Source organism: Colletes latitarsis, unplaced genomic scaffold, assembly GCF_051014445.1.
Source record: "Colletes latitarsis isolate SP2378_abdomen unplaced genomic scaffold, iyColLati1 scaffold0007, whole genome shotgun sequence".
NCBI classification, from domain to species: Eukaryota; Metazoa; Arthropoda; class Insecta; order Hymenoptera; family Colletidae; genus Colletes; species Colletes latitarsis.
The window spans coordinates 16,479,059-16,489,455 of NW_027488367.1; positions in this window are offsets into that span (position 1 = coordinate 16,479,059).

Sequence of the window (10,397 nt, forward strand, 5' to 3'; positions counted from 1 at the left end):
ACATACTTGTTGAACGGATCCTGGGGTTTTACTGGATTGGATCACGTAGTAATGTGGTGCCACACTGAAACAGTCAATTAAACCTGGTTTCGATCAATATTTTAAAGAATAATTCATGTTAGGTCTAGGTTAGGTCTGGGATTTGCACTCATCAGACTCATTCTTTCGCGTATTTCTCATACTTGATGGCTAGATCATAGGCTTTTTCTGGATAGCATCACGTAGTAATGAAGTACAACACTGAAACAGTCAATTAAACCTGGTTTCCATCAACATCTTAGAGGACAACGCAAGTTAGGTCTGGGATAGGTCTGGGATTCGCCCTCATCAGGCTCATACTTTCGCACACTTCACATACTCGTTTAACAGATCCTGGGTATTCCCTGGTTTGCATCACGTAGTATTCTGGTACCTCACTGAAACTGTCGATTAAACCAGGTTTCGATCAATATTTTTGGGGATAACGCATGTTAGGTCTAGGTTAGGCCTGGGATTTTCACTCAACAGACTCATACTTTCGCATTCTTCACATACTTGTTGAACGGATCTTGGGTTTTTTCTGGTGTGGATCACGTAGTAATGTGGTACCACACTGAAACAATCAATTAAACCTGGTCTTGATAAATATTTTAGAGGATAACGCATGTTAGGTCTGGGTTAGGACTAGGATTTGCCCTCATCAGGCTCATACTTTCGCACATTTCTCATACTTCATGGCTGGATCCTGGGCTATTTCTGGATTGGATCACGTAGTAATGTGGTACCACGCTGAAACAGTCAACTAAACCTGGTTTCGATCAATATTTTAGAGGACAATGCAAGTTAGGTCTGGGATAGGTCTGGAATTTGCCCACATCAGACTCATACTTTCGCATATTTCTCATACTTCATGGCTAGATCCTGGGCTATTTCTGGATTGGATCACGTAGTAATGTGGTACCACACTGAAACAGTCAATTAAACCTGGTATCGATCAATATTTTAGAGGATAACGCATGTTAGGTTTAGGTTAGGCCTGGGATTTTCACTCATCAGACTCATACTTTCGCATTCTTCACATACTTGTTGAACGGATCCTGGGTTTTTTCCGGTTTGGTACACGTAGTAATGTGGTACCACACTGAAACATTCAATTAAACCTGGTCTTGATAAATATTTTAGAGGATAACGTATGTTAGGTCCGGGTTACGTCTAGGATTTGCCCTCATCAGGCTCATACTTTCGCATATTTCTCATACTTCATGGCTAGATCCTGGGCTAATTCTGGATTGTGTCACGTAGTAATGTGGTACCACGCTGAAACAGTCAATAAAACCTGGTTTCGATCAATATTTTAGAGGATAACGCAAGTTAGGTCTGGGATAGGTCTGGGATTTGCCCTCATCAGACTCAAACTTTCGCACACTTCACATACTCGTTGAACAGATCCTGGGTTATTTTCTGGTTTGGATCACGTAGTAATGTGGTACCACACTGAAACAGTCAATTAAACCTGGTATCGATCAATATTTTAGAGGATAACGCATGTTAGGTTTAGGTTAGGCCTGGGATTTTCACTCATCAGGCTCATACTTTCGCATTCTTCACATACTTGTTGAACGGATCCTGGGTTTTTTCCGGTTTGGTACACGTAGTATTGTGGTACCACACTGAAACAGTCAATTAAACCTGGTTTCGATCAATATTTTAGAGGATAACGCAAGTTAGGTCTGGGATAGGTCTGGGATTTGCCCTCATCAGGCTCATACTTTCGCGTTTTTCACATACTTGATGAACAGATCCTGGGTTTTTTTCTGGTTTGGATCACGTAGTAGTGTGGTACCACACTGATACAGTCCATTAAACCTGGTTTCGATCAATATTTTAGAGGATAACGCATGTTAGGTCTGGGTTAGGTCTAGGATTTGCCCTCATCAGGCTCATACTTTCGCGTTTTTCACATACTTGTTGAACAGATCCCGGGTTTTTTTCTGGTTTGGATCACGTAGCAATGTGGTACCACACTGAAACAGTCAATGAAACCCGGTTTCCATCAATATTTTAGAGGACAACGCAAGTTAGGTCTGGGATAGGTCTGGGATTTGCCCTCATCAGACTCATACTTTCGCACACTTCACATACTCGTTGAACAGATCCTGGGTTTTTTTCTGGTTTGGATCACGTAGTAATGTGGTACCACACCGAAACAGTCAATTAAACCTGGTTTTGATCAATATTTTAGAGAACAATTCATGTTAGGTCTAGGTTAGGTCTGGGATTTGCTCTCATCAGACTCATACTTTTTTTTTTTTTTTTTTTTTTTTTTTTTTTTGTCGTGGGGAAAATCTTCGAAAGACTCCCTCCCACCTCCTTGGGGAGAGGTGGGAGGGGTGTGTGGGATTCCCCGCGCCCGTACAACGACAGGCGCGGGACCTACCCACTAAAAACCCCACGGTGACCCTTCGGCACGCTTTGGGAGGATACCGGGAATCGCTCGAAGCATTCTTCCGGTATCCTCCCCGTGCCCGCGCTTTCGCGCCCATCCCCCGGGGGGACAATCGGTCCCCCCAGTAGACACACTGCCTCATAGCGGCGGGACGGGGCCACTCCATCCCGCCGCTATCCGTCCCGGGGCCGCGTTTAGTGGCGGCTGCGGGCCCCAACTCGCAACCGCCCGCGACCCCGTTTCCACCCTTCGGCGGCCGGGCGTTCATGGCCGCACCAGACCGCCGAGGGTGCCTCCCCTTGCGTCGGACCGGTAGGGGGAGGCACTCCTACCCCCAACCGGTCCGACCCGGCGCCGCCTGGCGGGAGGAGGGTCCCCCCAGGACCCCCCTCCCAGCCTAGGTCATCCGCCACGCCGAGGCGGCCGCCCGCGACGCCTCGCGACCGGGCGACGACCTCGGGCCACCGCACGAGCGCGAGCTTCAGCGGCGCGCTCCCTCCCCGCGGCCTCCTTCTGCAACATTACGTTCTCGCAGAAGAAGGTCACGGCCCTCCACTTCTCCTCGCTGCCGAGCATGGCGCGCACCACGCCCGGCAGCGAGACATCCCGCCCGACGACGCCGACCAGGACACGGCGCTCCCCCTCCCACGCGGGGCATACCTCCAGGGTATGATCCGCCGTGTCCTGCTCAGCGTCGCAGTGGCAGCAACGCGCCGTCGGCTCCTTCCCTATCCGGCACAGGTATCTTCCGAAGCTGCCATGCCCGGAAAATACCTGTGCCAGCCGGTAGGTGAGGCTGCCATGGCCTCTGTCCAGCCACTCCTTCAGGAGTGGCCGAACAGCCCCGACAGTCCGGTGCCCCGCGGTTGGCAGAGCCAGCCGCTCCTGCCACGCGAGCAACACGGACTGCCGGGCCTGGCGCTTCAAATCGCCCCAAGCAGGTTCCTGCCCGCCCGGGACCGCCCCCACCCCCGCGCGACGGTCGACGCGGTGCCGGTACATCACCGCGTGCGACCGCGCGAGCAGGTCCATGGGCGGCATCCCCGCTAGAACCGTCGCCGCCTCATGTGACATGGTCCGATACCCGCGGACGACCCTGAGCGCCATGCGCCTCTGCACCCGACGCAGCATAGTCATGCTGCGCCGGGAGGCAGCCAGGTCGTCCGCCCAGACGGGGGCCCCGTATAGGGCCACCGACTGGACCATTGCCACATAGAGGCGACGAACTCGGCCCGCCGGGCCCCCCAGGTTGGGCAGGATCCGGCCCAGAGCCGCAACCATCCTTTCCAACCGGGGGACCAGGCAGCGGAAATGCTTCTCGAAACGCCAGTGGCTATCGAGGATCAGCCCCAGATACCTGATCTGGGGCTTCACCTCGATGTCAGCGCCACCCACCCGGATCAGAGGGGGTGGCGGATCCTGCCGAGGTGAATGAAACGCAATCACCTCGGTCTTATGGACCGCCACCGTCATCCCCATCCCCCTGATCCGGTCGACGACGCGTTGCGACCCCTCCTCCGCGCGACGCATGGCCCTCCCCCAGTGCGCCCCGACGGCCAGCACCAGTGTGTCATCCGCATAACACACCGTGCTGACGCCGTCGGGGAGGCCGGCCCGCAACACCGAGTCGTACGCGATGTTCCACAGGAGTGGCCCGAGGACCGACCCCTGCGGAACACCGCAGTACACCTCCCTCCGCATATCACCATCCCGGCCCGGATACTCGATCCACCTGCCGCGGAAATAATCCCCGACGACCGCCCTCAGACAAGGGGGGACTCGATGATATTCGAGTCCCCTCCTTATCCCTTCCCAGGGGAGGGTGTTAAAGGCATTGGCAATATCCAAGGATATTGCCAATGCCACCCCTCCCCGGGAGACGGCCGCCTCCGAGAGGGCCCTCACACGACCTATCGCGTCGATAGTCGATCGGCCCCCCCGGAAACCGAACTGGCAGTCGGCCAGACCGGGGTCACCCCGCGACAGGTGCTCGACGAGGCGGGCAGCAATCACACGCTCGAAGAGCTTGCCCACCTCGTCGAGGAGACAAATGGGCCGGTATGCGGAGGGAGACTCCGCGGGCCGACCCTCCTTCCGGAGGAGGACCATCCTCGCCACCTTCCAACTGGGGGGGAATCGCCCGTCCCTCAGGCAGCGGTCGAACAACCGCCTGAGGTCGGCCCCAAGGACGCCCTGGGTCAAGACCCAAACCCGGGCGGGCACACCCTCCGGACCCGGGGCCGTGTTACGAACCCCGAGCCGTCTGATGGCCGCTGCCAGCTCCTCCTGCGTGACCCCCAGCTCGGCCGTCCACTCCACTGGGACAGCCGCCGCCGCCGGAGGACGCGGTCCCCTCTCCCCAATTGGGAAGAGTGTATTGACCACGTCCTCCAGCAGCCGGGGGTCAAGACCCTCGGTGACGGGGGGCGCCCACGGACGGAGCTTATTCAGCACCACCTTATATGGGCGCCCCCATGGATCGTCATCAAGGGTCTGGAGGAGCTCCTTCCATGCCTGGGTCTTGGCCCGTTTGATGGCGACCTGCAGAGCAACCCGCGCCACGCGGTATGCTCCATACAGGTCATCAGCTGCCCTCGCTCGCGCCACGCCGTCGCCTGTACGTTGACGACGGCGCGCGCGGGTGTACTGGCGTCGGGCGCGGACAGTCACGACTCGCAACTCCGCGATCGCGTCCGACCACCAGTACACCGCCCGGCGAGGAGAAGCCCGCCCGACCCGAGGCATCGCCGCGTCGCAAATACCCGCGACCAATGCTCCGAGCCGGGCGACCTCCTCCTCTATGCTCGGCAACTCGGCCGCTCCCTGCGGCCAAGTTGCAGCGAGGGCAGCTGCCATCAAGGCGTCCTTGTCCAGGCGCCGAAGCGCCCAGCGGCGTGGTGGGGTGCCACGCAGGCGGCCGTGTCGGGATGCACTCGCGGCGGCAGAGACCTCCATCCGGATGTACCGGTGATCGGAGAGTGTCTCTGCCCCCGCGACCACGTGCCAACCCGACACCATGCGCACGGCGTTGGGGGTCGCGAATCCAACATCCACGATGGACCCCCCATATCGCCGCACGCATGTGTGCTCCGACCCCCGGTTCAGTACCCGGAGGTCGAGCCCCGCCGCCCAATCGCCCAGGATCCCGCCGCGAACGGAGGTCCTGGGGGATCCCCAAGCCACCGACTTGGCATTAAAATCCCCCAGGACCAGCACCGGCCGGGCCGCGTAGCGCTGCACGCATGCCGCGACCTCGGCCAAGTACAGCTCGAACGCAGCGTGACCGCTACGGGGCGAAATGTAGCACCCCACCACAGCGACTCCCCCCCAGTCCACGGCGACGAATCCCCGACCGCGCTCCAACAAGGAGAACGGTGGGGACCCGTCGCCCCCTCCCCATACCGTCGCCACCAAGCCGTCCGCGTCGCCCACCCAATGAGGGTGATCAGGGACGCGGTACGGCTCGGCGGCGACCGCCAGGCCAACCCCCCACTCCGCGAGGACTTGGGACATCAAGTCCTGTGCCGCGCGGCAGTGGTTGAGGTTGGCCTGGAGGAGGAGGCGGGGCGGCATTAATTAATGGCCGCGCCAGCCTCCTCCCGGCCGTCCGTCCCCGTAGCATCGTCCACCTCCATGGAGGACGATGCCACCGCCCTCGGCACCGGAGCCGGTGCAGCCCGCCTCTTCCTCTCCTTCCGGGAGGGGGGGAGCACTTCTTGCTCCCCACCCTGTGATCGGCTGGCCTCCCCATGTCCGCACACAGCGGGCAGTGGGGGGCCGCCGAGCACTGGCTCGCACGGTGCTCTTTGGCACCGCAGCGGTAACACTGACCGCTGCGGTCCACCGGCGAGGTGCACCACTGCCTCACGTGCCCCAATTCGAGGCAGCGGTGACACTGGAGCGGGCGCGGCGCGAGGATTTCCACTCGCGCCGAAACCCACCCCACCAACACCCTCCCGGATTCCGCCACCTTACGGGCGGCGGAGAGGGGGCACCGGGCCCACACCGACCCGAGGCCGGAGGGCGACCTGCGGATCTCTCCGATCCGCAGGTCCTCCACAGGACAGTCCCCCGCCTTCGCAAGGGCACGGGACACATCCTGTGCGCTGACCGAGTCGTCCAGCCCACATACGCGCATCTCCGTGCGCTTCGTGGGCCGGGCGACCCGGACACCTCGCTCGCCCAGCTGCTCCCGGAGCCTCTGGGCGAGACGATCCGCCTTCGCGCCGCCTTCTGCACCGGGGATCTCCAGCAAGAGACCCCCGGTCACGGCCCTCTTCGCCCTCACGGAGGCGATGCCCAGCTCTTCCAGGGAGATATTCTCCCTGGCGAGCCGCATCGCCTCCGCGAGGGTCAGGTCGCCCCCCTGCGCAACGGTCAGCGTCACCGCTGCCGTTTTTGGGGGACGACCTGGTCGCGCCTTCCCGACCTTCGCGGCCTTTACCTTGGCCGCCGGCGGCGGAGGCGGAGGCTGCGGTTGCGAGGCCTTCCTCGCCGCCCGCTTCGCCTTCCGCCCCACCACCTCACTCCACGCCACCCCCCCTTGGGAGGGTGCTGTGGAGGACGCGACCACCGCGACCACGGGTACACCACCCCCCTTGGGGGTCGCGACCCGGGGCCCTGGTGCCGCAACGCTGGGCGGAGCCTTCACTCCGCCCTTCTTTGCCTTCCCCGACTGTACCGGAACAGGTCGGGGAGGCACCGCCTTCCTGCTGACCGCTCTTCCGGCGAGGAGCTCCTCCCGGAAGGCGGCCAGCTTGCCATCAATCAAGCCCCCAATCCTCCTCAGAAGATCGTCTTCTGAGGAGAACGGGGACTTCTTCACGGGCGGAGTGCGGGTGGAGGGGCCCGCGGTGCCCCGCACCACTGCCGCCGCACTCCGCTTATTTACCTCCGCCGAGGGACGCGGCGGTGGAGGAGGAGGGAGGATGGGAGGGAGGGCCGCGCTGTTCCACAGCGCCTCTGCCCTCCTCCTCCCCTGTCGCTCCTCCTCCAATAGGAGCTGCAGACGGGCGTTCCGCCCTCTGAGCTCCCGCGCCGCCTCCCTCATTTCCTCCGCCGCGGCCTTCAGGGCCTCCGCGCCACCGCTTTTCTGCCCCTTAAAGGCGCAGGCAGCGGCGACTTTCTCCACCCGCCTCAGGGACGAGGAGATCCTCTCCGATATCTCCTCGGTCACCTCGTCCCTGAGGCAACTCAGCCTCACCGACGGGCTCATCGCCCCGCCCACCTCGACGACGGCCTGCCCCGTCCTCTTCCTCTTAGAGCCTATGTGGCTCGTGCTGGAGGAGAAGGACGAGACCGACGCCGTCTCGTCGTCCTGCTCCACCCTCCACGAAGCCGGACCTGGCGCTGAGTGGGGCGCGAGCGCCGCCACCCTAACCCCAACCCCGTCTCCGTCCTCCCCAACCGACAAAACCCGCCCCATCCCCATTTTATTTTCTGTGTCCATAACAATCCCACGAGATGGTCGGAAATAAAGGTCCACCCGGGCAGAGCCGCCTTACCCGGGTAAGCCTAATACTCCGGGGGTTCGGCAGGTTCCCCGGAGGTGGTCGCTTGGGATTGGGCCTTCTCCCCCAACCATGCATCCCATCGCCGCGCACCATAGCTTAGGATTGGAGGGCGATTTTATAGAGTCGCCATACTCGTGGCCCAGGCGGTTAAGCCAAGACCCCCGTTCCTCCTGCCGTCACGTACCATTCACAAAACCAATAGGGAATTGTGAATGGGTCGTTGTGACGACCATCAGGAGGCTTACGGTGTGTGTATGACTCGGGTACCCCGGGTTCGTTAAGCCCGTACTGCAGCTGAAAGGCTGGCAGCCCCTGAGGGAATCAGACTCATACTTTCGCATTCTTCACAGACTTGTTGAACGGATCCTGGGCTATTTCTGGATTGGATCACGTAGTAATGTGGTACCACACTGAAACAGTCAATTAAACCTGGTTTCGATCAATATTTTAGAGGATAACGCAAGTTAGGTCTAGGTTAGGCCGAGGATTTTCACTCAACAGACCCATACTTTCGCATTCTTCACATACTTGTTGAACGGATCCTGGGGTTTTACTGGATTGGATCACGTAGTAATGTGGTACCACACTGAAACAGTCAATTAAACCTGGTTTCGAACAATATTTTAGAGAATAATTCATGTTAGGTCTAGGTTAGGCCTGGGTTTTTTTCTGGTTTGGATCACGTAGTAATGTGGGACCACACTGAAACAAATAATTAAACCTGGTCTTGATAAATATTTTAGAGGATAACGCATGTTAGGTCTGGGTTAGGTCTGGGATTTGCTCTCATCAGGCTATCACTTCCGCATATTTTTTATACTTCATGGATAGATCCTGGGCTATTTCTGGATTGGATCACGTAGTATTGTGGTACCACACTGAAACAGTCAATTAAACCTGGTTTCGATCAAAATTTTAGAGGATAACGCATGTTAGGTCTAGGTTAGGCCTGGGATTTTCACTCATCAGACTCATACTTTCGCACACTTCACATACTCCTTGAACAGATCCTTGGTTTTTTCTGGTTTGGATCGCGCAGTAATGTGGTACCACACTGAAACAGCCCACTGAACCTGGGTTTCGATCAATATTTTAGAGGATAACGAAAGTTATGTCTAGGTTAGGCCTGGGATTTGCCCTCATCAGACTCATGCTTTCGCGTTTTTCACATACTTGTTGAACAGATCCTGGGCTTTTTCTGGTATGGATCACGTAGTAATGTGGTACCACACTGAAACACTCAGTTAAACCTGGTCTTGATAAATATTTTTGAGGATAACGCATGTTAGGTCTGGGATAGGTCTGGGATTTGCCCTCATCAGACTCATACTTTCGCACACTTCACATACTCGTTGAACAGATCCTGGGTTTTTTTCCGGCTTGGATCACGTAGTAATGTGGTACCACGCTGAAACAGTCGATTAAACCTGGTTTCGATCAATATTATTGAGGATAGCGCATGTTAGGTCAAGGTTAGGCCTGGGATTTTCACTCATCAGACTCATACTTTCGCACACTTCACATACTCCTTGAACAGATCCTGGGTTATTTTCTGGTTTGGATCACGTAGTAATGTGGTACCACACCGAAACAGTCAATTAAACCTGGTTTTGATCAATATTTTAGAGAACATTTCATGTTAGGTCTAGGTTAGGTCTGGGATTTGCTTTCATCAGGCTCATTCTTTCGCATATTTCTCATACTTGATGGCTAGATCCGTGGCTTTTTCTGGATTGCATCACGTAGTAATGAAGTACGACACTGAAACAGTCAATTAAACCTGGTTTCCATCAATATTTTAGAGGACAACGCATGTTAGGTATAGGTTAGGCCTGGGATTTGCCCTCATCAGGGTCATACTTTCGCAGATTTAACATACATGTTGACCTGATCGAGGGTTTTTTCTGCTTTGGATCACGTAGTAAAGTGGTACCACACTGAAACAGTCCATTAAACCTGGTATCGGTCAATATTTAAGAGGATAACGCACGTTAGGTTTAGATTAGGCCTGGGATATTCACTCATCAGACTCATACTTTCGCATTCTTCAAATACTTGTTGAACGGATCTTGGGTTTTTTCTGGTTTGGATCACGTAGTAATGTGGTACCACACTGAAACAGTCGATTAAACCTAGTTTCGATCAATATTTTAGAGGATAACGCGAGTTAGGTATGGGATAGGTCAGGGTTCGCCCTCCCCAGGCTCGTACTATCGCGTTTTTCACATACTTCTTGAACTGATCCTGGGTTTTTTCTGGTTTGGATCACGTAGTAATGTGGTACCACACTGAAACAGTCGATTTAACCTGGTTTCGATCAATATTTTAGAGGATAACGCATGTAAGGTCTAGGTTAGGCCTGGGATTTTCACTCATCAGACTCATACTTTCGCATTCTTCACATACTTGTTGAACGGATCCTGGGTTCTTTCTGGTTTGGATCACGTAGTAATGTGGGA